This window comes from Colossoma macropomum, unplaced genomic scaffold (genome assembly GCF_904425465.1).
Source record: "Colossoma macropomum unplaced genomic scaffold, Colossoma_macropomum, whole genome shotgun sequence".
Classification (NCBI taxonomy): Eukaryota; Metazoa; Chordata; class Actinopteri; order Characiformes; family Serrasalmidae; genus Colossoma; species Colossoma macropomum.
Window position 1 is genome coordinate 212,648 of NW_023495290.1, and position 23,375 is coordinate 236,022.

The 23,375-nt window shown below is 41.2% G+C and overlaps 1 long non-coding RNA gene across 1 annotated transcript; it reads left to right on the top strand.

Annotated features, from left to right (window-relative positions):
* Nucleotides 1-4,690: 4,690 nt before the first annotated feature.
* LOC118801627 lies at nt 4,691-9,087 on the top strand. The gene is made up of 2 exons (XR_005006554.1): nt 4,691-4,857; nt 6,563-9,087. It is a non-coding gene; the product is annotated as an uncharacterized LOC118801627 (long non-coding RNA).
* The last annotated feature ends 14,288 nt before the right edge of the window (nt 9,088-23,375 follow it).

Here is a 23,375-nt window from a genome sequence, read left to right on the forward strand (position 1 = left end):
TGTCTAGATGGCAAATGTTGCCCTAAAGTGTATTTGTACCCCTCAGCATTAATGGTGGCTTCACAGATGTGCAAGTTACCCACCCCACCATGACAGACACTGGCTTTCAAACCACGTGTTGGTAACAATTGGGATGGTCCTTTGGCCTGGAGAACACGGCATATTATTTCCAAAACAATTTGAGAGGTGGACTCGTCAGACCACAGCACACATTTCCACTTTGTGTCAGTCCATATTAGATGAACTTTAGCCCAGAGAAGTCGGCGGCAATATACGGCTTCCTCTTCGGATAGTAGAGTCTTAACTAGCACTTGTGGATGCAGTGAGTGAAAGGGTTTACTGACAAGGGTTTTCTGAAGTATTCCCTCCTGAGCCCATGTGTTTATATTCATTAGGGCCATGTTCGTTTTTAATCCAGTGATTTTGGCCTTGTCCTTTACGCACTTAGATTTCTCAGAATTGCCTGAATCTTTTGATGATATTCTGTACTGTTGAGGGTGAAATACCTTCAGTACTTGCAAATGTTTGATGTAGAACATTATTCTTAAACCATTGATGCATGTTTTGGCAAAGTGCAGAGCCTCGACCCGTCCTCGCTCATTAATGAACCTGTATTTCCTGGATGCTCCTTTTAAACCCAAGCATGATTGCATCACCTTTAAGATGTTTTCTGGAACATTTCACAATGTTCCTAGTCTTATTTTGCCCCTGTCGTAACTTTTTTTGGAATGTGTTGCATGCCTCAGTTCAAAGTCAAGGTCTCAACTTTTTGGAATAGGGTTTATATTCATTTCACTTTATTTTTTTTATCTGCACTATTTAACAGGAATTTTAATGATTTCATACCTGCAACTCTGGAGTCTAGCGCTCATGTATGGAGGTTTGGAGCTCATGCAGGGAGGTTTGGAGCTCATGTATGCAGGTTTAGAGTTTGGTTACAAAAGTTTGGCATCAAATATGGAGGTTTGGAGGTCAGGTATCAGTTTTTCAGTGTGAATCTGATGCAGTTGTAGTTGCATAGCAGTACATCAGGTTAAGCTTTCGTTAGCATTATATCTAAATATCTTATATTTATATCTAAGTATGATCTTCATGGTGTTCAGTGACAGTAATGTGGTCATTATTAAATGTGTGATGGTACGTCAGTGAGTTGTAGTTGTTAATAGTAAGGAGTCTTACGCTGTAGGAAATGATCTGATGGAGCTGTTTAAACTGACTCCCTGTTCCACTGAATATTTGCAGCATTTTAGCGTTTTCCCCTCATAATTCATCAGTGCAACATATTCTGTTTTTTTAGCTGTATTTTCTCATTTTACAGTTATCATTGGAGGACGTCCAGGAGAAAAGACAGATTAATAAAAACATGAACAAACATAACTAAAGAACAAAGGCTGCGTAGGAGATAATCTACCATCCAACGGGGGGTCCCGCTGCTTCCACTTTCTTGTTATGGCCTTTTTAATAGCTACCAATAATATTTGAAGCAGGTATTTATCATTCTCCCTACTAACTGGAGTACTTTCCCCAAATAAAGATTCATCCCTGAAAACTCAAACATAATTCCAAATAAGTCCCCAATAACATTTCTAATCTCTTGCCAAACAGACAGAATTGTTGGACAGCCCCAAAAATATGATATGAAAATGATCAGCCATTTGAGCACCACACCGTCTCCAGCACTGTCTCTGGTGACTTCCTTTGTGCATCAGAATATAAAAAAACCTAACCAAATATTTCCAATTAAATTTTCTTAATAATCTTGAATATCGCTGCTGTTGGAAGAAAAACCTTGTATCTCCATTTTTGTCGTTTTTCAGTTTTTGACAAAATTTGAAAATTCCTCTTACCCTTTACATTCCATGTAAATTTCATGATGAATGGACTAAAAGAAATGACCTAAAATGACTCAGAAAAAGGTCTGGTTCCATTGACTTACATTAAAAGTAACGTAGGTTTTCCCTTCTCCTGTAAAGATACCGTTTTGGAGATACGAGATTTTCTTCAGACAACAGTGAAATGATGTTGAATATTGAATATGAATCCAAGTTATTCCAGTCTTCATCCAAGATTGATATATTACATTATTTTCCCATTTTAATTTTGACACACTCTGTTTTTGATGTCCGTTTCTCGGGACCACCGAGATGTAAACGTTTATCTGTAAGGTGAAGGTGAAGTCGAAGGTGGTCCTGAGTCGCTCTATACACTAATCACTCTCTCTGTTCTGTTCCCGTCTGTCTGTCGGTCTGACTAACGTCTGAATTACAATCAGAATATCTCCATTATTCCTCGACTGCGTGGTTTATGATCTATCACTAATAATTAAGTGTGTCTGTTTTATTTTAATTGGCTGTATATAATCTATGTCTCATATACATTGTAGTTGCAACACTTTTGAGAATAATTTCCAAATTTCAGCCACAGCAGGTTTATAGGCAGTTAGGCTGCTTATTTTCACATCAATAAAGTGCAGAGTAAAACTTTGGGCATGTTTCAATGTTGTGGCAGGTTCAAATGATATGAAATATTCAGGCACCTGAAAAAAAAACAAAAAAACACTTTTTCTTCAGATGCCGTTTATATATCTTCAGACGTAGCGTAATGTCAGTAAACTGTGTTTTATTTACACTGTTTTTCTCCAGATGTGGTGTTTTATAGTGTTTCATTTTAATAAGCTGTGTTTTATTGACTTTTTCTCCAGATGTGATGTTGTGTAGTGTTTAATTTTAATAAACTGTTTTACTTACACTGTTTTTTTCCAGATGTAGTGTTACGTAGTGTTTAATTTTAATAAGCTGAGTTTTCTTGACTTTTTTCCTCCACATGTGGTGCTATGTAGTGTTTAATCTCAGTAAACTATTTTATTAACAGTTTTTCACCAGATGTGAAATTATAGGTTTTAATAGTTTTAATATTTTTAATTATAGTTTGTTATATTACCACTTTTTTTTCTAAAGATGTGGTGTTACACAGTGTTTAATTTTAATAAGCCGTGCTTTCTTGACTGTTTTTGTCCAGATGTGGTGATTTATAGTGTTTAATTTTAATAAGCCGTGTTTTGTTGACTGTTTTTGTCCAGATGTGGTGTTACACAGTGTTTCATTTCAAAAAGGAGTGTTTTGTTGACAGTTTTTGTCCAGATGTGGTTATACAGTGTTTCATTTTAATAAGCCGTGCTTTGTTGACAGTTTTTGTCCAGATGTGGTTATACAGTGTTTCATTTTAATAAGCCGTGCTTTGTTGACTGTTTTTGGCCAGATGTGGTTATACAGTGTTTAATTTTAATAAGCTGTGTTTTGTTGACTGTTTTTGGCCAGATGTGGTTATACAGTGTTTCATTTTAATAAGCCGTGCTTTGTTGACTGTTTTTGGCCAGATGTGGTTATACAGTGTTTCATTTTAATAAGCTGTGTTTTGTTGACTGTTTTTGTCCAGATGTGGTGTTACGCAGTGTTTAATTTTAATAAGCCGTGCTTTCTTGACTGTTTTTCTCCAGATGTGGTTATACAGTGTTTAATTTTAATAAGCCGTGTTTTGTTGACTGTTTTTCTCCAGATGTGGTTATACAGTGTTTAATTTTAATAAGCCGTGCTTTGTTGACTGTTTTTGGCCAGATGTGGTGTTTTACAGTGTTTAATTTTAATAAGCCGTGCTTTGTTGACTGTTTTTCTCCAGATGTGGTGTTTTACGGTGTTTAATTTTAATAAGCCGTGTTTTTTTTGACTGTTTCTGTCCAGATGTGGTGTTAGTGTTTAATTTTAATAAGCCGTGTTTTTTTTGACTGTTTCTGTCCAGATGTGGTGTTAGTGTTTAATTTTAATGAGACGTGTTTTGTTGACCGTTTTTGTCCAGATGTGGTGTTACAGTGTTTAATTTTAATGAGCCGTGTTTTGTTGACCGTTTTTGTCCAGATGTGGTGTTACAGTGTTTAATTTTAATGAGCTGTGTTTTGTTGACCGTTTTTGTCCAGATGTGGTGTTATACAGTGTTTAATTTTAATAAGCCGTGTTTTGTTGACCGTTTTTGTCCAGATGTGGTGTTTTACGGTGTTTAATTTTAATAAGCCGTGCTTTGTTGACTGTTTTTCTCCAGATGTGGTGTTTTACGGTGTTTAATTTTAATAAGCCGTGTTTTTTTTGACTGTTTCTGTCCAGATGTGGTGTTAGTGTTTAATTTTAATGAGACGTGTTTTGTTGACCGTTTTTGTCCAGATGTGGTGTTTTACAGTGTTTAATTTTAATAAGCCATGTTTTGTTGACCGTTTTTGTCCAGATGTGGTGTTATACAGTGTTTAATTTTAATAAGCCATGTTTTGTTGACCGTTTTTGTCCAGATGTGGTGTTATACAGTGTTTAATTTTAATAAGCCATGTTTTGTTGACCGTTTTTGTCCAGATGTGGTGTTATACAGTGTTTAATTTTAATAAGCCATGTTTTGTTGACCGTTTTTGTGCAGATGTGGTGTTTTACAGTGTTTAATTTTAATAAGCCATGTTTTGTTGATCGTTTTTGTCCAGATGTGGTGTTATACAGTGTTTAATTTCAGTGAACTGAGTTTGTTCTGAGCTGGTAGTGGCCGTTGTTGTGGTGGGTGGAGCTCCGAGCGGAAGTAGTTTGAGTATGCTAATGAAGTGTTAGGCTCAAGATATTTACGTTCCGCGGGCGCCGCCCTTCATTCACGCGCACATGGCTCAGCGCAGCGCGCACCGCCGCCGCGCGGGTTTATTGTTTACTCCACTGTGTGTTTTATTATTTTTTTATTGGCTGGTTTGTTTGTTTGTTTGTGTATTTGTAGGAGAGAGTCTCGCGCGGACGCCGCTGGACTTTGTGGTTTCGGTCCCCGCGTGCAGCATGAACGGTAAGATCGGAGGAGAGCGCGTGAGTGAGTGAAGATGGAGGATCCGGCCGCGCGCGTGTTGTTGACATGAAACCTGTTGGCGCGAGACTTACGGAGCGGCGCACCGATCGGGCGGAGCGGGGCGCGTAAATAAATTAACCGCGCGCGCGGCGGAGGGGGGGAACGAGCGAGCCGCGCGCTCCGTCCAAACAGTGAGGCTCGCGGACACAGGCAGAGTTTGAAAGCGCGTGCGGCGGCTCGCGGTGCTGCTGTTGCTGCGGGGAGCCTCCGCCCGCGCGCGCTTCACAAATTCTAAAAAAAAAAGGGGGGGAAAAAGAGAAGAAGAAAAATAAATAAGTGTAATAACGCAGCGGAGCGCGCGGGGTAGCGGGCCTCGCGCTCGGTGTTTACGGTGTTTTAATGTGTTCAGGGTTCACCGTGTTTGAACGGATCCGCGCGCTGCTCGGAGTGGCTGCAGAACAAAAGCAGCACATGGGGGCAGGAGGCCGCGCGCAGCTAACGGCTAACAGCTAACACGCGTTCACACACAGAGAAGAGGCTCAAAAACGTCCAGCGCGCGGATAAAAGTGGTATATTTGAGGTGAATGTCGACACTCTCAACCCCAAAACTGCGAAACGGGCCGACTGCGGTGACCGTAAACATCCGTTTATCAAAAAATAACGAACAGCCAGCAGCTACGCTAGCTGCTCTTCGGGCGCGCGTGGTCTTGGTGCACGCGCAGGCCGGACGCGCTCTTTTGTGCGAGTTGGTGAGTTTAGTGGTGTTTTTGCTCGCTGTGCGGGTTTCTGCGCGTGTATCTGAGGGAGGGCGCGCGTTTAAAGGGGGGAGGCTTGTAGCTCCGTTAGCGAGCAGAAACGGAGAAGGGGGGCAAAAGCAGCGCGAGCTAAAGCTAATCACTCTGTGCTAATACACACACACGCGCGCGCGCTGAGTAGTAGCGCGAGCCCGAGAGCAGTCGGTCGGTGAGCTCGCGGTAATTTCCTCGCGGGTTGAACAGTTAGTAGTTTATTTTCAGTGTTATTTTGTTTGTTCGTTTTTTTGTCGTTGTCGCGAGGCTTTGATGTGGGTGACTGCGGCGCCGCGCGCTGTGTGTGCGTGAGTTTCAGGCGCACGGGCGCTGCGGACTCGGCGGCGCCATGTTGGTGCAGGTTGCGCGGGGGGAGGGGGTGGCTGTGCACGCGCGCGGGCGCATGCGCCATATTAGTGCGGGGCTTTAAGGAGGGGAACGCTTGCGCACTCGAGCGGCAGGCCCGCGCATGCGCCCTCTTCCTCCCTTCCTCCCTCTCCTTACGCGTTGGGGGAGGGAGCCCGCGCTCACGAGGACGAGCGCGCATGCGCGGGCATGCCGCGCGGGACGCACGAGTGAGTGCACGCTCATCTTGCGCTGCACTTGCGTATAAAGCTTTTAGCTTAAGTGTGAATTAAATTAATTAAGGTTTTTTTGCTGTTTGTTTATTTATACGCTTTTATTCTTTTTTAAACTCGTGTTACGTTTAAAAGAAGTCTTTATTTTTAAAGAGAGCTAAAAAAGTGGACTTAAACAAGAAAACCCAGTGATAAAAATAAAACAATTGACAATATTTGGCAACCAAAAATCCAATATAAGTTACAGGCAGTGCAAAAATAATTCTGATAAACATAAGATTATGGTCTTATTCTGTAATGTGAATGTGGGAATAACCTGCTTCTGTTTCCTTTTTCCAGACGTCCCACGTCAGAGGGTCCAACTGAGGTCACTCCATCTTCATCCGGGGCTCTTCTGTGGGGACCCATGTCACTGTAGGGTCAAAGTGCTTACAGTGCAGGTAGTTCTGTGCATTGTCTACTGCAGTGGAGGCACTTCAAGCTCTACACTGACGCGCAGTCACCCGTGAGCACGGAGCCGCGGCGGCGTGAGCTGGACGACTGCTTATGCTAAGGTGCATCTAGTGCAGATAGTGGAATAGACTAGCACCTACTGCCCTAAGTGCCCCTTCTGGCATAAGGGGCTGGGATGTCTGCCTGCTGTGATTGGCTGTGTCCCCTTAACCCCCTCCCCTGTACACACTCTCTCTGCTGTGATTGGCTGTGACCCCACCCCTCCTCCCTCTCTCTTTTAATGCAGTTCTCTGCTAGTTTTGCATAGTTGCACTACAAGAAAAATTGAGTTGTGCAAATCTATGCAAAACTGATGGTGGCCTGCTTTCCCCGTCATTTCCTTTGTTTGGCTCAGATGGTTGCTGGCCGTAGCGCTGTGTGCGTGTCTCCGTCTGTCTGTCCGTCCGTCTTGTTTCCAGGAGATCGCCCCCCCCCCTTCCTCCTCATCCTCCTCCTGCAGCCACTTGTTGGTCCCAGCAGTATTAAAGTGCTTATAGTGCAGGTAGTTTACTGTAACGCTTCTACTGCAGTGTGAGCACTTGAAGTACTTCTAGACGCGTGCATCGTGGTGGACGCTGCGGTCGCTGGCCGGACGCTGATTGTCATCACTGGTCTGGTCAGTTTTGCTGGTTTGCATTCAGCGTTCCCCCTGTTGCTGTGCAAATCCATGCAAAACTGACTGTAGCGGTGAACGAGCTCGATAGCGGCTTCGTGTCGACTCGCCCCTTTCTTTGCAGGTTGGGATCGGTAGCAATGTTCTGTTCTGCTGGAGTATTGCACTTGTCCCGGCCTGTTAAGGGTATGGGGAATGTCCCGGCTGACTTCACGGGGTTGTTGATGCCATCTTTTCCCCCCTCCCCCAAATATTTTAAGACTGTTTTAATCGGACTCTGTAATAAAGTCTTTTGCATGGACCTTTGCTTCTCTGTCTTTGCTTGCAGATTCACCGCTGATTTAAAACGGCATTCAGGATCAGCAGAAGTGGCACCAGCAGTCACAGTGTACACACTTAAAAAAGATGGTTCTCCAAGGGTTCTTTGGTAAAGAAAACTGTTCTATGTAGAACAACGAACTGAGAACCCTTGGCATCGTAAAAGGGTTTATTAGATTGCTGTAAATGGTTTTATATAGAACCTTTTTGAAAAGGGTTCTTCTGTTACAAGCTTGACATCTTAACAATAGCAGAACGCTTTTTGGTGCTACGTAGAACCTTTTCCAGAAAGATTCTGTATTGGACCATCTGCAGCATGTTCTCAAATCAATCTGCATAACACTTTCACCATGCAAAGGGTCCTTTGACTGTTCTTGGTTCAATATAGAACTTTTTCTTTTTTTTTTTTTAAATGAAGAACTGTCTATTTTTAAGAGTGTAGACCAAACATGCATGGCCTATCTCTCTTTGGAAGGACTGTGCCTGGGTAGTTCTCTGAGCTGGTGTTCAGGTCTTGGAGGACTTCAGTTCAGCACAGTTTTGGTGGTTTACCTACTCAAAAACCTGGTAACTAACTCCCGAGTTTGAATCAGGTGTGTTTTGAGCAGGTAGATTACCAAACTCTGCTTGACCGGAACCTCCTTGAACAGCTTTTCAGCGAAGGGTCGGTGTGGCTGCATTCCCTCCAAGCAGGAGCTCATCTGCTTCCACTTTTTTAAACAGTTCATCTCCGTCTTCAAACGATTGATCAGATGTGCTTTTGCTTGATTGGAAAGGGAAACTGCAACCACACCGGCCCTTTCTGGAGAAGACTGGACACCCCTGATGTTGAATAACTGCAACCGAGCAGTACTATGTAGTGCAGGGGTGTCTGGTTCTGGTTCTGGTTCTGGAGGGCTTCAGTCCAGCTCAGTTTGGTGGTTTTCCTTTTTCAGACACCACTCGGCCATTAGTTACCAGGTTTTTGAGCAGGTTAACCACCAAGGCCTGGAGGACTTCAGTCCTGAACACCACTGCACTGTCACAGTTATTCCAGTAGGAGGTTATAATACACCTGCTGGAATGGAAGTAATAGTCACCAGGTTTGATTAATGTTTTTATTGCTGGACTAAAGCCCTGCAGCTGATGACCTCTGAGCTGAGTATAGTCCAGAGTGTCTGTGGGCCTTTAAGTCTTAATCTGTGTAAAATTACATTGTAGGTGCCAAACTTTGAGTTCTGTTTGTTTTCCAATGGAGGAACTGTTGACATCTTTACCAGCATGATTATAAATTTTATTTCTTTTAAATGGCTAAAATATCTTTTCAGTGGATTTTAAGCTGCAGTTGTTTAATTTTTTTTATTTGCATTTGAAAAAAACACGATGCTAAATCTGCTTTGATCACTGTTGAACACTGACTGGTTACTGATGTATTTGATGGAAAATAAATAATGATGCAGAATTTGTTTAACCATTTTTCACATTCATAAAACTTGTGATTGAGGTTTTTTTGTCTGGCCTGCATCCATAGTGGTTGAGCAAATCTAAGAGCATGCTACAAATGAATGCAACACTTCATTTTATAAAAGATGACAAAGGAATAAAATTTATATTTCTTAAACACTAATAAAGTGTCTCATGAATAGGTCACTTTGACCCAAACCCAAGGGTTACAGGCATGAAGTACTAAATGATCTTATTTAAACTGATTTAGAGCTCAGGATGCAGTTTTTTTACACATCACATAATAAATAATACTGGAGTGCTGTGGTGATGCTGGGTCATCAGTGGTCACCAACCATTTTCTTGGAGCTCTGCCTGCCTGCAAGTTGTCCAGTTCTGACTACAATCTGCTGTACCTGCCGCAGATAATGAACTTGATTGGCTGGTTCAGGTGTGTTAGTGGTGCATGTCAGATGCAGGTTGGAACTAAGCTCTGCAGGACAGATCTCCACGTGGGCAGGTGACCACTGATATAAACTACTGCCAGTCTAATAAAGAGGTCACTAATCTTATCCACTAAAGGTCAGCATGTCTGTTGGTTTTCATTCCAATCAAGCAGGAGCAGAACTGATCAGCTGGTCTCAGTATTAAACCAATTGATCAGGTGTTCTAATTGATTGGAATAAAAACCTGCAACCACACCGGATAAAACTGGACATTCTGACCTACTGCTAAGTTAGTGTTCAGGGATACGTGGCAATATGAGTGAGTTACTTTTAATAGTGCTTTAATGTTTAAGATTAATATATACTTGTTGCAGATTTAAAGTGGTATGAATTTTTTTTCAAATATTATGCATAATAAAAGGGTTAACAACTCCACAGAGCGGTTCAGAGTGGTTTGGTGTGAAACGCTCTGTTCTAGAGAAACTTCAGAACTGTTCACAGTGGTGGTGATAGGAACCAGACGTCCACCTCTAAAAGCTCCCTCACAGAAAGTTCCTACATGAAATGGTTATGAATTCACTGCCTGATGACTGAGACACTGTTTTATGATAGTTTAGAGAACTTAAACTCCATTCATGGTGGAGGGATACATGCAGGGTACTGTGAGGCAAAATAGTCCCCAAAGAAAACTTATTATTTCAGATTTTCCACTATTTTCCATCATCAACATTCCATATAAACTCAGAAGACTCGTGTAGGTTCACTGGTGGTTCTGGATAGTAAATAAAATGTCTATATTTGTGTTGTAGTCATGGCGACCCCTGGTTCCCATCACCACCACTGTAAAGACATCCGAGTTGGTGAGTTTCTCTGCAAATGAATAATTTCACATCAAACCACCCTGAATGACTTGGTTTATCTATCAACCACTGGATTATACAGACAATTTGAAAAATTGGTGGAATTCCCCTTTAACTTGTATTTTATTGGTTTTTAACAGTAACAACAAAACGTGAAATCTCAGCACCTGTAATGAGAACTGCATTGATATGTTAATTAATAGAAAATGTACCTATCAGATAAAGTTTATATAAAGCATTTATGAAGTAAATTATACAGCAGGAGTATAAATGGTGCATAAATGAAAGTCATTTTCTCAGTTTGTGACATTTTGAAAGAATTTCAGTATAATTCAGTTCACTGAATTCACTGGTGTGTGTTTACATCTCACTTATTTCATGTGTTCGTCTTCCCTGCTGAAAGATGCATTAATTCCATGCCGGTCTAAGCTGGTCTGGTTCTGGTTTAGCTGGTCATCCTACATGGTCATGCTGGTTGACAAGCACACCAACATCCAAAGGACAACGGTTGCTGATTTTACTGGTGACCAACCTTATCAACTTCCATTGCTGCTGACCAGCACAGCAGCATCCAAAACACAGCAGATCACTGCTGTCAGAACAAAACCTCATATTTCCGAAGTAACTTTACAGGAGAAGCAAAAACATACTTCACTATTAATGTAAGTCAATGGAACCAGACTTTTTTCCAAGTCATTTCGGTTTCTTTTGGTCCATTTATCATGAAATTTACACACAATGTAAAGGAAAACGGGAACTTGCAAATTATGACAAAAACTTAATAAACGGAAAAAATGGAGATACGAGGTTTTGTTGCGACAGCAGTGATGTTCTGGTTTTGGTGGTGACCAGTCATGCTGGTCTGTGCTGGTTTTTCTAGCAGATTTGCTTTGTTTTGTTTGTTTTTTTGGCTGTATTAGATCATATGATGGTTTTAAATGGTGGATAAATGAATGTTAATGTAAGGATGAAGGAGGAACACAGGGCCTGTGTGGAGTGTGTATTTTGGGGTTCTTGCTAGAGCAGAACTTAATATTTTGGTTGCAGTTCTATAACTGTGGTTCTAGTTCTGTCTGTGTGCCGCCCTCAGCATAGACTGCAAGTGCCAAAATAGTTGGGACAGTGTGTGAAATGCAAGTAAAAACAGGAAGCAGCAGTTTAACCTGAATTAAATTTAAATCGAAAACTATACAAAATATATTTCATGTTTTACTTTATGAACTCATCATCCATGTTCATTCAAAAAATATGACGTCTGCAACACGGTCCAAAAAAAGGCTGGACAGGAGTGATGCATCACCTTTTCTTATAAGAAAAGATCCTTTATTAGTCCCACAGCGGGGAACTTCACAGTGCTACAGCAGCAAATACAGACAATATATACACCGATCAGGCATAACATTCTGACCACCTCCTCGTTTCTACACTCATTGTCCATTTTATCAGCTCCACTTACTATATAGGTGCACTTTGTAGTTCTACAGTTACAGACTGTAGTGCATCTGTTTCTCTGATACTTTGTTAGCCCCCTTTTACCCTGTTCTTCAGTGGTCAGGACCCCCATGGACCCTCACAGAGCAGGTACTATTTGGGTGGTGGATCATTCTCAGCACTGCAGCAACACTGATGTGGTTTATTTACACTGTAATGATATTTTACATGTGTTGCACATTGGATATTGAACATGGAGTATTGATTATATTGCACACAGGAAATGGTGATGAATTCACAGTATGTTCTGTGGGTGTGTGAGGTCTAATGGAGGAGGTTCTACTGGGAGCAGTGCTGGTTGTTCAGTCTAACAGCAGCAGGAAGGAAGGAAGGACCAGCGATGGCCTCTTTCACACACTTGGGGTGAAGCAGCTGGTCACTGAAGGAGCTGCCCAGTGAGTCTCAGTCATGGGGTGGGAGCCGTTCTCCAGCATGGACGCTAGTCTTAATAATCATTTGTGGACTGAAGAGACAAACTGATCCAGTTTTTTGCCGTTCTTCACTCACAAAGTGTTCACCTGCTCAGCTCTGTGTCCGTTTTCAAGAGGAGACAGTCCAGCACCTGCACTCTCTGCTTACACAGCCTGTTTATTGGTGTGTCATGTTGAAATAAACAAGGACGTCCCTGAAAAAGACGGCATCTAAAAGCAACAAGCAGCGTCTGTTGATGGTTTGTCACAGTGTTCCTGAGCCGATACACTGCAAAAAATAATATCACAGCAAGTGTAAAATCTTAAATGTAGTCAATATAACTAATATTAGTCATTGTGATTGTTGTAAGGATATTTTGAATTCTTTCATTTCTAGGCATTCATTTTCTAGAGCGGTTGGTCAGTCAGTGTTCCTGTATAATTTGATGTGTGTATCTATCGATTGAGCTGACAAAGTTCAGCAGAGATGTTTATGTTGCTTGTATAAAAACATGATTATTCCAGCTTAAATATTTTTAAAATTATTCCACAAAAACTAAAATTGGTTGTGGAGCTAAAAAGGCCCGGTTGGGGTAATAAAGTGGCCTACAGTAGGGGTTTCTAATAAACTGGCCAGTGAGTGTGTTTATATATATATATATATATATATATATATATATATATATATATATATATATATATATATATATATATATATATATATATATATTCAGTATAGAATAGAGCTCAGTGTTCGCACGAAAATTACTGGGTATGAAAAAGTTTTGTACAATATTTTATTATATGGCAGATGTTTAACATAATGCTAAAGTCTTATTTTTTGGAAACACAGGATATGTTAAGTTGCCACATCTACTTTCAGAAATTTCTTTTAAGCTATATTAATAAAGACTCTATATATTATCATTTCTTTGTGAGCAGAGTTAAGTATCTCATCCTGCTAGTAGCTTATTAGTCTGAATGGCCTGTACAGCATTTTAGAGCTGAAGAAAGTTTAAACCACTGGGTCCTTATTTCATATGAACCACTAGAGGGCAATATAGACTGGATTAGATGTTTGGTACATTATAAAGGACTAAGGGATCTTTTCTTAATACTATTTGCTGTCCTTTTCCTGTATATGTTTAAGAGGTAACCTGCCAGTGGCCCATACAGGGCTGTGATCCCACTTTGTCATAAATATAAAAAAGAATTGACGTAACAATAAAAAAGAACTATGAAATGTTTCCAAACAGTAAACAACATTAATATGAGGCCTGAAAAAAAAAGAGTTCAAAAGGCAGTTTTTTGAAACAAAATATTCTCCCCTGATGTTTCAGCTGCCCACCTGCAACTCTACAAAAAGAAACTGTGTTGTAGAAACATTCAGCTTAATTTGCTGCCGTTCTGTTTCACGTTGCAGGACTCGACACACTGCGCTAAAAATTTAACAGCATCTGTGCTTTAATGCAGTAATGATGCTGCAATTGATCAAAATTGGAAGCACTTGAAAAAAAGCTGCTGTTTGAATTTTGCGAATTTGTAATCACAAACTTCTGGACAGATGGATTTTCTTTGAGTTATAATTAGAGCTCCTGTGAGACATGGACAGACAAACAAACAAACAAACAAACAAACAAACACAGGGCTGTGCATTTTCTCTGACAGATGTTTATCCAGCCCACCCTCTTGCCTGTGAGACCACCTGAGTCTGTGTGTGATTTCAAAAGATCCTGTTTCTCCCTCTTGTGTACAAACCATCTGCTCCACTCACAGAAACAGCATTTTTATAATGTAATGTATAATAATAATAATAATAATAATAATAATAATAATAATAATAATAAGAAGAAGAAGAAGGTCTTGTTATTTTGACAGTAATAATTAAGACACTAGTTACTTGGAAATTAGAAATTCTACACTAAAGTTAGGGCCAAGGGTGTCCAATGACCCCAGACCCCTCCTGGAGACCTGCTGTCCTGCAGAGTTCAGTTCTAATGTGCACCAAAAGCCACTTTTCCACTGCATGGTACCGACTCGACTCAGCTTTTTTGGTTTTCCTGACAGATCTGGTACCTGGTGCTATTTTTGGTGTCAACTCTGTCAAGGTTCTAAGTGAGCTGAGCCGGTACCAAAAGGTGATGTGGAAAAACTGCAGCCTGCTGATTGGAGAATCGTCACCATCACCATAAACACGTATGGTAGAGGAACAAATTACCAAAAAGGCCTTAGTTTTTGAGATACCCCCACCCGAGGTAGAACATAGCACAAGCATTTTTAATATAACTTTGATATCTTTAGTGAATGATTGTATTAATGGTTGTATAAAAATATTTTACTGCAAAAGTTGTGGAGAATGTGCAAATTTATTTATGCATGTCTGCATTATTTTATATTTAAGAAAATAAAATACAGAATGTGGCCAACTTTAGTTTGACTGTCCTATAGAAAAGATAACACCACTATTTTTGTTCATTGTGTAAATACAGGCCTTGTGTGTGCCTTTGGTGGAAATCGACTTAAAAATCCTATATCAAAACTGTGATGCAGACTTTTGAGCCAAACACACTTTTTTTTTTTTAACATGCTTGTGGCTGAGTGGCCTTGCAGATCCAACATGATGACTCTCAGCACTTCAGTGAATGTCACAGAATGTAGATCCAAAGTCTGCGAGACAGTCTGAGCTCAGGTGGTTCTGTTAGCTCTGTGTAAGATACCAGATGATCCCTTATCACCACGGTAACCAACAGCAGGGTTTGGGAATCACGGTCACGTCACGCTGCATTGTGAGATTGTTGCGCCATATTGGCAGGGCTCGCTCTGTGTTTGTGCGAGTCGGCTTAAAGAGACTCCTGCTTTATTGTGACTTTTCATCTGATTTACTGTTTAATCTTGTTACGCTTAAAAAGGTAATCAAATGAAAAGGAAATGTATCTTAACCAAATCCAGGGGGAAGCCACACAGTTGTATATTCATAAAATTTGCCTTATTGATGGTGTGAAGTCATTTGAAGACCATGTACAGTTTACAAATGGATATTCTATTCAGCCACTGGCAGATTTAACCCAGTTAACTTACTGACATTTTATTCTGTTTGCAAACATGCACTATGTGGCCAAAAGTATGTGGACTAACCATTACACATTTGTCCCCCATACTGTTGCAACAAAGCTGGAAGCAGATAACTGTGTAAAATGTCTTTGTGCTGCAGCATCAACATCACCCTTCACTGGAACTGAGGAGCCCAAACCCTGAAAAACAGCCCCGCCCATCATCCCTCCTCCACCAAACTCTACTGTTGGCGCTGCACTCCAGAGAACACATTTTCCACAGAGTCCAGTAGAGTTCTTGTGCTAACGTTGCTTCCAGAGGCAGTTTGGAACTCTGTAGTGAGTGATACAATGCCATTTTACACCTTATGTGCTTCAGCACTCTGTGGCCTTGCTCTGCGAGTTTGCGTGATCTGGTCCTAGATGCTTCCATCTCACTATAATAGCACTTACAGTTGTCTGGGGCAGATCTAGCAGGGAAATTTCACAAACTGACTTGTGGCAAAGTCAGTGAGCTCCTCAGTAGGACCCATTCTACTGCTTATGTCTTGCCTATACTGCATTGTCTATGGAGATTGCATGGCTATGTGCATGATTTTATTAATTTATTGCAATGGGTGTGGCTAAAACACCTGAACTCAATACCTAGAAGACCCTTGGCCATATAGTGTATTTAGTGAGTTCTTGGGCTTCAGATCAGTCAAAATCAACTAAAACAGGTAGAAAAGCAAGATTAATTGTATTCTGAGTTGAGGACTGACTAAACCCTGCCCCAATGGCAGATCACCCATAAGACACTGCGCCATGATGTCATATTCCCAAACCCTATAGATTGCTAATCTGTATGTAAATGAAGATTTAGATATTCCTATAAATGTATCTCAGGCAGCTGCTTGTTTAAGCAGAGGGGAAGGTGGTGAGCATGGAGTTTAGTATTAGTATTAATATTAATATTAATAATAATAATAATATTATAATCTTTATCCTGAGAGATTAATGTCCAAATGTACGTTGAATTTAAATGTGCGTGTGATCATCTGTTGTCGTTTTGTGGTGCTGTGAATCGTTAAAGTTGAGCTGATCTGATTGAATTTGATCTCTGAAGTGTGATCAGACAGAAAACGAGAAGCTGCTTTAGAACACAATAAGCCTTCAGACAGTTCCAGCTCTGAGCTCCCCTTCCAGATTAACGGTGGACTAAATCTGATGGACTGTTTATAAATTCTGTGTTTGTGTTGTGGTCAGTGTTGGTGGACAGCTGCAAAAGTGGACAGTAATTTCACAGATGAACTCATTCAGTTCCACGTTTTCATGAAAGAGGAAGCAAACAAATCGCAAACAAACCGATCCGACGTCCGGCGCTAAATGGACTCGGTCCGGCCGTGTGGATTAGCGGTGCTGAAGCAGCTCCTCAGTCTGGGAAGTTCTCAGAGTAAATGAAAGAGGAGGAAGAGTCCAGCAGGAATGGTCAACTGTAGAGTGGACAAACGAAATACTACAACTGATGTTTACGCAGAAGTTCAGGCTATTTAGGAATTAAAGTAACGTCCTGCTCTCAGTTCTGTCTTCAGTGAAAGAGAGAACTGTGATGTGTCAGTTTGGTGTAAAAATAATAAAAGTTTACTTGTGTATTTTAAATGAGGACACTGAGGAGATACGACTCCACACAGCATTAATAACCTGTTTCAGCAAAATGCAGTACGCATTAAGAGAGGGAGTAGAATCTTTAGTTCACGATCGTCTCTCAGACTGTTCTAAAGGTGTGTGTGTTCGGGGGGGGGGGTGATTATATGGGGGCACAGATGGAATTTAACATGTTGGATTTTAGCGATACAATAAATGGCCAAAAGGCCCTCCTGATTATTGAGTTCAGGTGTTTTAGCCACATTCGTTGCTAAAAAGGTATATATAGTCAAGCACATTGACAAACACTTGGGTGTTCAGTGAGATGGGTCCTAATGAAGAGCTCATTGACTTTAAACGTGGCAATATCATGGGATGCCGCCTATGCCACAAGTCAGTTTGTGAGATTTGTGGCCTGCTAGATCTGCCCCAGACAACTGTAAGTGCTATTGTGAAACATGTAGGAGCAGCAACAGTTCAGCCACCAAGCAGCAGACCATGGAAACTCCACGAAGTGCTGAAGAGTTCCATGAAATGGGTTTCACTGACTGAGCAGCTGTACGAAATATGCAATGCCAAGCGTCGGCTGGAGTGGTGTAAAGCGTCACCACTGGACTCTGGAGCAGTGGAACCGTGTTCTCTGGAGTGATGAATCAGCTTCTCTATCTGTCAGTCTGATGATGAATCTGGGTTTGGTGGATGTCAGGAGAACGTTACCTACCGGAAAGCAGAGCCAACAGTAGAGTTTGGTGGAGGAGGGATGATGGGCTGGGCTGTTTTTCAGGGTTTGGGCTCCTCAGTTCCAGTGAAGGGTGATGTTGATGCTGCAGCACAAAGACATTTTACACAGTTATCTGCTTCCAGCTTTGTGTCAGCAGTTTGGGGAAGAGCCTTTCCTGTTCCAGCAGGACTGAGCCCCTGAGCACAAAGCAGCTCCATAAAGACATGGAGTGACCAGTTTGGTGTGGAGGAACTCCAGTGGGCCTCACAGAGCCCTGACCTCAACCCCACTGAACACTTCTGGGATAAACTGGAATGGAGATTGTGAGTCAGGACCGCTCTTCCAACATCAGTGTCTGACCTCACAAATGCTCTTTTGACTGAATGGACACAATTTCCCCACAGACATGCTAACATCTTGTAGAAAGCCTTCCAGAAGAGTTGGGGCTGCTATAGCTTAATATTAATGCCCATGGTATGACACCCAACGTTGCCACTTTCTATTTACTGAAAAGAATGACCAACACTCCAGATTAGCTAAACAAATTAACTAAATGAACTGATTAACTAAATATCGATAGCTTTAGTCTGAGCCCAGTACATTCAATTAAATCTACAGCTGAAACACTTTCCAAGTGACTGAACAGCAGAGCAAAGAAATACAACTAGTTTGCAAAAGTTTAAAATAAGTTTCACATATTATTCAATTATGCAAAACATGTAAGTAGGCGGAGCTGAAAGTCCAAATTGCAATGTAGTTTGTCTTGATCCAAGAAATCTGGAAAAAAAATAATTTTGTCTAACCAAACATATTGTGCTGTACAATAGCGCCCCTTTAGGCTGATTGGACTCATGTTGTGCACCTGACTAGTGGGAGAGACTACTACCTATTGACCAAGCTTCATGTCTCTAGGACGTACAGTTTAGTCTGGATGATTCATTTTAATGGAGAAAAAGAATAACAATAAGAAGAAAAACTAACAAAACAGTAGAGTCCTTCACCCTGTGTGCTTCAACCTTAAAAATACACAACAAACTGAACAAACCACTACAAAATCAAACCAAGACTGAGAGCAGATTCATTTTAAACCACCTCTAACAGGAAACAGCTCAGTACAGTGTTTTAATGTTCTCCAAGCGTGGGCTAGAGGGGTATGAAGCCCCCCAGCATTGGGCTGTGGAGCAGTGGAACTGTGTTCTCTGGAGTGATGGAGCTCCACCCAATACCTTTGGGATGAGTTAGTGACCCAGAACTGACCATCCAACATCAGTACCTGACCTCACTAATGCTTAATCAAATCCTCACAGCAAATGTTCAACATCTAGTGTAAACCTTCCCTGAAGAATAGAGCTGACCACTGCTAAAATTCCACATCATCTGGACTCAAACTGCACTCTTTGCATGCTGGTCATGTTTGGTCATCTCTCAGTGCCTCTCCACCGCCCTGCTGAGCTCAGGTGGCCAGTTCTGTTTTCACTGATAAACTCCTGAAACTGGGTCTCATGTCCGTCACGCTGTTCAGTGGGAATGAATGTGATGGTAATTCTAAGATAATTTTCATAAAATGTGCTTCAGGCTGCTTCAGATATACAGTCCAAACGTCTGAGAGCAGCAGTGAAAGCGCCCGGTGTAGAATCATCAAAATTTCTTCATTTTACTGTTTATAACTTTTCAGCGTGGTCTCAGACCTTCGGACCCCACTGTCCATCAACGATTAGGGAGGTTCCACAGTGTCCATATGCACTCTGGACCATGGCTGAGGCCGTCTAGAGCAGAGATCAGCACATGAAGACTGATTCTGGTGGGTTCAGCTCTTATGATAGAACTTGGCTCAGGTTGAACAACCACAGGAAACGTACAGGTGGAAACGTACAAAAACAATGCACCTATTCGACCAAGTTTCCCACAGGTTGATCCATCACCGTCCAGCTGTATATCAGGAGAGCTTTTTTAAGACTTCTTTTTGTCTTAAGTAGTTTTGGGGAAATTATTTTTTTTTAGCCCTCTTTTCTTCTTTCTGTGGTTTTGGGGCAATTTCTCCTTTTTTCCAGCCCTCTTTTCTTTTCCTTTTCTTTTCATCCAAGTACCCACCTGGGCTAAGTACTGTACCGGTCACCCCTCTACAAAGGTGTGACAAAGCGCTGATGTTTGCCACAGCCTTAAGTAGAGGAGTCCACAGGTGTGCCAGGTTGGGCCTAGTGAGCCCGAGGGCTTCTGGGAATTGGAGTTCCCTGAACTTATGGCGCTCGTTGCCGTCGCCCTCTGCTGGTGGCTGGCGGCCGGGCTGGACCATTACACTTAATGTACCACACACCACCAAGGACATCATCAATAGACAGTATCAGTGTGTATGTATAGTAACCTTAAACGGGCACTATTATGATTATTTTCAATGTTCATAATAGTATTTTGTATAATAGTGTTCTTAGTTTGCAGCGCACTTATGATTTATGCCACGTGTTTTTAATTGTACTATGCATAGATTCTTATAGAGTCTTATAGAGACTTAATGCTCCATATTTTATCCTCTGTGAAACACTTAGAGCTGCACTCTATGTTTAAAAGATGCTTTATAGATGAAGTTTGTTATCATTTGAGACATGTTAAGTGAGAGCAGTCTGATCATTTCATGGTTGTCTTCTGGTTTCTGTGGTGTTTTTAAATCTACAGATGGAGATTCAGAGCATCTGAGCCTGATCTGATATGAACAGCTGACAAAACATATGACAGTTTCAGTAAATTTGTCATCTTCACCACTCTGTTCTGAACAAAGCCACTTTTGTAGTGGTGCATCGCTGGAATTACTGTTATAACCCGTAAATAATAATGGACACAATGTTGTATTCGATGCAGAAATACAGATGCAGGCTTAATTAACACCATATTAAAATTCAGACTGTTTAGTGGTCTTATCAGAGAATTTCTAGTAAAGAGAACTGCCTCTCTGGACTGAACAGACACTAGAGGGCACTGCTCCAAAATAAATGGGGAGCTTTTGCAGACAATTGTCATTTGTAAATAGTCATTTTTATTTTTATACAGACAAAAGCAGCATGAAATATTTCATATTTGAACACTGCAGTTATATTAATGCTTTTAAAGCTTCATTAAAGCTATTAACATTTGGGAGTTACAGTAAAATGCAAGCGAACTGATTAAACATGCTAAAATAAATAGATTTCTGTTGAGTTTTGAAATGTTTATGATTACAGTTTAATAGGTAGTTACAATTTGTCCTAAAAAATCTGAAAAATGCCTGACTGGTCCAATATCATCATTTGTCTTGCCTTAACCTGTTTCTTGTGGAACGTTCACAGTAACATTAACAAGCTTGTGGGATCGCTGGCTAACAGACCTGACTGAAGACTGAAGACTGGATTACCCATAATGCTCCACAAGCCATGCCTCCATAATTTATCGCAGCAGCCCGAGGTCACTTTCGCTGTAAACATGTTTCGAGGGTGCTGCTTATGAAATATCTATAGAGACGACCGGCAGAAACGCAGCACTGTATGTTCTGACTCCTTATTTATTTTGCAGCTTGTGTGTTTTTATGGCTCTGAACTGTGAGGGAATTCTCCAGAGGAGCAGATCGACGCTGATGCAGATGAAAACGCTCTTCTGCTGCTTGATGGAGCGTCATAAGCTGCTACTGGCATTCCACCAGCCCTCAAACATCAACAGCACGGAGGAGATCTGGAAGATCTGAGAACATCTCATGCAGTAGCTTCCTGCTCCAAATTGAAGTTTGGAAGATGAAAATCATAGCACCATAATTTTATTTATTCACATACTTTATATCTGTAAAACAGCCTCCCCAGCAAGAGGGCCAACATACAGCGGTAAGAAAAAATTCTTAGAGAAATTACGGCTTTTATGTATAAAGTCATCTTAAAATATGGTCTGATCTTTACATTAAATAACAAACACAGTCTGTTTAACGACACAAAAATGATGCGCTGGTTTATATTAAATACTATTGAATCATTCAAACATTCACACTGAGTGTGTTTACATGCATTTAATAATCCGATAACTGCAGAAAATCAGCAGTAATCCAATCAACGTGTTTACATGCACCTAAGTAATCAGATAATGGGGAAACTCCAGGTCTACATGAGTCAGACAGTAATCGGATTTCTGCTTTACAACCAGCCAATAAACTCACAGAAGAAGACGTGACGCAAACGTAACATAAAACACATCGCGCCACTTTACCTGAAAATATGAACATACATCATAGAAAAGATGAAGAATATTTAAATCCTTTATTTCGTCAAGCATGTATTTGGTTTCAGTGCCGCTCCAAAAGTGTTTTGCTGCGTCTCGCGGCGACGCTGCTCACTTATTTCCAGTACCGCAGTCTGTTTTCGCACATGCTCAGACTGAGAAATCAAAAGAAATCAGAGTCAGTTTACATGCACTGAGAAATCTGATTACTGAGCTAAAATCCAGCCTCTTTATCAGATTTTTAAATCAGATTTTTAGACCTCACTCTTATCTAAGACATCAGAGTGTGCTGTTTACATGACCATTTGAATAATCAGATCACTGCAGAAATCCTATTATGATCTGAGTGCATGTAAACACACTCACTGTATGGTGGAATAAGTATCTCAATTCCGAGGCTGATGATGTCAGGAAAAGCTAATTGGTGTCAAAAGTGAGCAAACCTGCTGTCCACTCACTGTAATGAGATTGGAGGTGTGGGCTGGAGCACTTTGCACTGCAAAAAAGTTTCACACAGAATGTAGACGGACACACGAATCCACCAGTTCCCCACGGTGAGAGGCAGATGACGTGTATCTCAGCCCCTCTTCATAGGCTCATAACTCTGGATGTGAGTCTCGTATGATCTCGTGATAAGATAGAATGGAAAGGGCGACTCTACAGATTCAGGAAGTGTTTGAACTGGATTTCTGAGCTGGATCATCACAAAGAGACACAAACAGATATAGAAACTGAGAATTTGACACATTGGACAGTTCATGGAGGGTTAAAGCTGTTTACCTTGACAGGAATGTTTATATGCTCAGAATTGACCGAGACTAAGGCCGTGTTCAGACTGCCAGCCCAAATCTGATTTTTGTCATATCCAGATTGTATCCAGATTGATTTTTGATTGTCCGAACAGCAAAAACAAATGAAATTTGGAGGTGGTTTAAAATGCGACTCCAGTCAGATTTTTAGTCTAAACACGGCCTAAATCTCCACAGGTGGTTGGTACTGCAACAGAGGGGGCGCCAAAGAGCGCTGAAGCTCAAAACCAGGGATCACCATTCAGACAGAGGACAAACAAGAAGGAGGCGATGACAAATACAAGCCAAAGTGGTTCATATGTTTACTTAGTATAATCTCACTGTACCAGTCGACTCCTCCCCTTTCTACCTGGACCTGGACAGGAGTGTCTGAGCACCTCTGCAGTTAGCGGTTAATTCTCTGAAAGGGGTGTTCTGACCGGATCTCGGAAACACTGACGCTCCTCTCGGGGAAGCAGGAGGGCTGCAGGGTTTGGTCTGGTGGTGTGACATGTTTGAGTGATGTTTCTGCAAATTGAGGTCAGTGCTGCCACATTGGTTCCCCAAAGCTGGATCATCTGTCACCACCTCAATCCTAACCAAGGTCTCCAGCAACGAGCGAGAAGCTGAAGTTCCGTTACAACTGAACTCGTCACTTCAAGGATGTGAAAATAACGTAATATAAAAT